This window comes from Montipora capricornis, chromosome 11, assembly GCF_036669925.1.
Source record: "Montipora capricornis isolate CH-2021 chromosome 11, ASM3666992v2, whole genome shotgun sequence".
NCBI lineage: Eukaryota > Metazoa > Cnidaria > Anthozoa > Scleractinia > Acroporidae > Montipora > Montipora capricornis.
In genome coordinates this window covers 2,960,787-2,965,786 of record NC_090893.1, presented here as the reverse complement: position 1 = coordinate 2,965,786, position 5,000 = coordinate 2,960,787, and the positions used below count along the sequence as shown (strand labels likewise).

The 5,000-nt window shown below is 36.9% G+C and overlaps 1 long non-coding RNA gene across 1 annotated transcript in view; it reads left to right on the top strand.

The window, feature by feature from the left end:
- Positions 1-2,228: 2,228 nt before the first annotated feature.
- Positions 2,229-5,000, top strand: part of LOC138024503 (uncharacterized) — a 26,118-nt gene continuing 23,346 nt past the window's right edge. The window contains exons 1-2 of the long non-coding RNA XR_011127027.1: positions 2,229-2,375; positions 2,478-2,547. This is a non-coding gene — a long non-coding RNA (uncharacterized lncRNA). The remainder of the gene's footprint in view (positions 2,376-2,477; positions 2,548-5,000) is intronic.

Sequence of the window (5,000 nt, the reverse complement as noted above, 5' to 3'; positions counted from 1 at the left end):
GATAATTAAGGACGCTAGCTGTTTCCAAGCGTGTTGTCTTGTAGCAACCTCGATACCATAGTGAAGGTCAAACCTGTTTGACTGTGTGAAGCGCAGCTTGTGTTTTACTTTTGAGAGCTAGCGTTAGTTTTTTTATTCTGTTAAATTTATTTGTTAATCTGAGTAAATATTCGACAATTGCATTAGATGTGAGATGAGAAACAGTGGGATCGGATGAATAGAATTGTATAATCGACCAGTCACATATCAGACAAATACAAACGTTATAGTTTTAGTGAATTTTAATACGGAAACTCTAAACGTTTGGATACATGGAAATTATGTTGCCAGCTACAATTTGTTCAGAGCAGAAATTCTTGACGCTATCATGATAACCGAGATTCAGTTAGCGAATCACAATTAATGCCAGAAAGGAAATATACGGGATTGAAAATGTATAAGTAATAAATTCGAATATTTTTCACAACTTTTGCTCGGGTTTGTACTCGAAGATTTTCACTTCGCTCTCAGTGAATCCTTGTTGAACAATCAAAGTTCCTTGCTGAAACAGTTCTTTTTGCCGACGAAAGAACTTAAAACTAACTTTTCCTTTCTCAATAAGGAATGTGCTGCTTTTTGGCTGTGATGCAGCAACTTAGGCAGTTGTAACAGACATGGATAATTTTTTTCGTTTTTATGAAACTATACCGTTTATTCCGGTCTGATTTCTTAGCCACGAGAGAGGTTGATACGGTGATTTTAGCTTACAAAATTCGTTTTATCCCATTTCTTTAAAATATATTTTTTGTGAAGAAAAGGCACTTGTTAGAATTTAATTGAATTGCTAATGATATGCTAATCTGCTTTGCCCACGTTGCTGCAAGTCAACCGAAGGAAAAATTCAAAATGTCGCTCTGAAAAGCTATTTTTAAAGGTTTAAATCCTTTCCGGTGAGCCTTTACCACGATAGCATCTCGTAGTTATTCCACTTGTCGTTAACTGAACCACTGGTGAAGAAAAAATAGTCGGGCAAACTTCACAGGATTTTACTGAGGAAGGTGCGGCCATTTGATGTCATATGAAGGATCAATGTATGGACCATGAAAGCTTGATAACTCATATAACTACTGGTAAGCTAAATATTAGACTGAATGGTTTCAATATTACCTTTAATTCAGCGCAGTTAAAATCGATTGTGATGCAGGTAGATTGTATATTTTGTAAGATTAAAAGCTGTTTAACTGTGCTTTTAATGTCTTGTAATAGCAGTCATTAAGCAACCGATTTTCATCAGTCAATATTTCGACGTTTCAATCACAGACCGAAAAGTAGAAAAGGTGATTCAAAACTTTTAAACTATCCAATAACACCTTGCAAAACCATTTCTTAGTGGTTTTCAATCAGTTTATTTCAGACTACAAAAATGTTTTAAAGGGAATATATTCAATTGACATAAAATCACTTTCTCAGTAAGGGGAAAGAATTAAAATATGGGATTTCATTTACAGTTTGAAATCCTTCACATTAGCAAGGCATTATTTCAAGTACATACTAAAATCAATTCATTCCCTAATGCACGATTAACTGTAGACAGAGCAAGATAGCTAGGGAATTAACTAATATGATGCAACCAATCTAATTTTGTTGTCAATTTGTTTTTGCAGCACGCTCTTGACTCAACACATGTGAGCTACAAGGAAAAAAAACTGCTAAAAATCACCAAGCAATGAAACGTTTTGAAGACGGTAAGGAATTATGTTATGTTTTTCAGATCAATAGCACAATCAAAAGTGTGTTCTCAGTTTGGGTGACCTGTGGTAGACTCCAATTTACTTTACAATCGCTCCGCTCCTATATTTAGTGTTCATAGTTCGTTACAAGCTTTTCGAAAGTTGATATTCGTGAATGTCTTTAGAACTCCAAGTCACTTCTAAATTAAAACACATTTCATGGAGATAATTTTCACAAACCACTTTTGGCTTGGACTTTTCGTTTTCGAAACAATTATTGAATTCTGGGCAAGGTAGAAACATTCCTCATGCAAGTTTATTTTTTGTCATTATTAATTGTATAAAGATTTGCAGGCTTCTGATCACTTCGTCTTAAAATTATATGTTACCAGCAGGTCTAAAGAACAGGTCACTTTTAACAGGTCACTCGATGTAGGTCATTGTTTACCTTATAGCGAAGATATCTGTTTACAAACATTGCTTTTGTTATTCAAATGTGCCAACCACGTACGGGGACAAAAGACCCTTTGGTTCGACAGCCAGTGAGGCTCTGGTTGGCACATTAACGATATGCTGGCCATACTAAAGCAACCAAAAACTTTCAAATTGGCTAATCTTTGGCCTAAACATAATTTTTAGGCCTATTGAGGCCCAAGTTTAGCATTGGTAAAGGTTAATTTTGTAACGAGTGACAAGTTAAAAGTGACCTGTACTTAGCTCTCCCGTTATGTTACCCATAATAACTTTTCATTTCTCCCCTATCTTCAGGCAGAACTCAGTGGCGAGCAAGAATTTGAAGATGGCAGGGATATTTGACTCTCTTTTTGTCTAACAAGAGGTAAGAGTTGATCGAGTGCTTGGATATGCTTAGAGAGAGAGAGAAGCTAAATGGGTTCGGATTGAACTGCACCAGATGGGCTGAACTAGAAGGGACGAATTTATTAGATGCCCTTTAAGCTGATGAAGTCAAAATTTCATGCTCATATTTTGTGGTTGCCAAAGAGAACGATGATGAATTTGTTTAATTAAGTAAGAGGAGCGTAAAATTAATCAAGGCATGTTCTACATGCTATAGGCAATTTCCACGATGGCGTCATTCGACTACAACTACCACAATTCAGTTTGTTTTTCTTTTCATATTTAAATTTTGTATTCCCAGTGGGGTAAAAATAACAATAGCTCTAGTTGACATGACACAAGCGAAACCTGAAGGATTCTGGTACTTGTAGTCATATGGCGTCATCATGCAAATGTCCTTTTGTCGACGGACTTTTAAGATTTTGCGGATGACACTGTTTGCATCTTTTCTCGTTGACATAAGTGTTTGGTTTATTCGGCGTCGTGTTATAAAAATTCATAGGACTCTTTGAATCTAGTCCTATCCCCAATTTCAAGTTATAGTCGGTGAAATGTTCGATATTTAGAGCTGATAAAGTTTTGGATGGTGTAGTAATAAAGAGCCCATACATCAGTCCTCTTTAAGGGGGATGGCACTTAACTACAGAAAGACAATGGTTGCTAAGGAAGGTTTTTCCTCAAAGAGCCCTACAAAAAGGTTGCATGGCTGGTTCTATAATCTAAATTTTTCAATGACAATCTGACATCACCTCAACCAAAAGGCGCATGCGCAACTAGTCTCAGTCTTCTGCCGTGCGTTTCAGTGAAAAACTGGTAAAAGCTCTCAGGAAACGGAAGGAAGACTTTACTGTAATTTTCACCACAACTGTGTGTCAAAGGAGGGCCTTATGACGTCATTTTTTTTAGAAATTATTTATTTTAAAATCCATGCTACAGATTTTGCGTTAGAATGTTCTCAGACTGTTCCGTTAAAGTGCCCCTAACCCCAAAATATTTTTTTCGCTGAAATGAATCTTTGCACCTGTTCGAGACGCATTGCGGCCATTTTTTCCTTTTTCTAACAAATCCTGCCATTTTATAGGCTTCGAAAGTTGCGAAAATCAAAGCATCTTGTGTTCACGACCGAGTCAGAAGGGGAGTGGGTCTATTCCTGATGTGACGTCACAATCTAATTTGCATGCATTTTTACAAAGAGTTAATGCCATGTAAATAAGTTTGTGACGTCACATCAGGAATAGGCCCACTCCCCTTCTGACTCGGTCGTGAACACAAGATGCTTGGATGTTCGCAACTTTCGAAGCCTATAAAATTGCAGGATTTGTTTGAAAAATGAAAAAATGGCCGCAATGCGTTTCGAACAGGTGCAAAGGTTAATTTTAGCAAAAAAAATATTTTGGGATTAGGGGCACTTTAAAAATTTGTGAAAAACATAGTTAACTCCTGAGTTTTTAGGTTGTGCGGAATAGAAATACAGAGTGTAGATTGCCAACACCGTCACAAATTCAACTCTTGTCGTTTAATTTCGAAGTAAATATAAGTCTTCACAGATTACTCAAAAACCACTTCCAACAAAATCATCTATATAATATTTTAAAGGTCAAAGATTTTATTGTTCTGGCACACCCTAGATTAACATGATATGATTGGTTGGATCAAGACCCGACGAAAAAAACCAATCACAGAAACTATATAGCATCTCGCCGAGCATAAACAAAACTTAATAATGAGCCAAACGATGAGTACTAATTTTAGAATGGATATACAATAGCCTACATAGCTAGTGGTATTTTAGGCGCGCGGAGTTTTGCCGCGGAAGCCGCGAGGAGAATGTGGAGGAGGACTCTTTATTTCTCGCGGCTTCGCCGCCCAAACTTTACTCCTATTTCCGACAATGTATTTTTTGTTTTGGTCACCTGATTTACCAAATATGGTTGTGAGTCGAACCAGATAAAGGAATGTTAAATAGAACAAACTTGGCAAAAAAGAATAACTTTAGAGTTAAAGGAACTCGAGAAATGACTATTTGAAGGGGTCCATAGCAACAAATTGGAAGTTAAGAGCCACCCCCTTAAAGTTTACAATTTTAAAGCGACAGTTTTCAAAGATTATCTATTATTTCGGGCTCAAAGCTTCGGTATAAGACGTACTTTCAATATTTTGGGCTGGTTTTATACCTGGCCGCAGTTGTTCAAAAGGTGGATAACGCTATCGACCGGATAAATCACTATCCATTGGATAGCGCAATAGACTATTTTCGAATTCTCACGGCTGGACTGGATCTAGCATGGAATGGAGGCTAATGCGGGCAAATCTTTTCAAATGCAAATTAATTTGCCCCCATTAGCCTCCATTTCATGCTAGATCCAGTCCAACCATTAGAATACGAAACTGGCCTATTGGTTTTGCTATGACTTATCCACTGGATAGTGATTT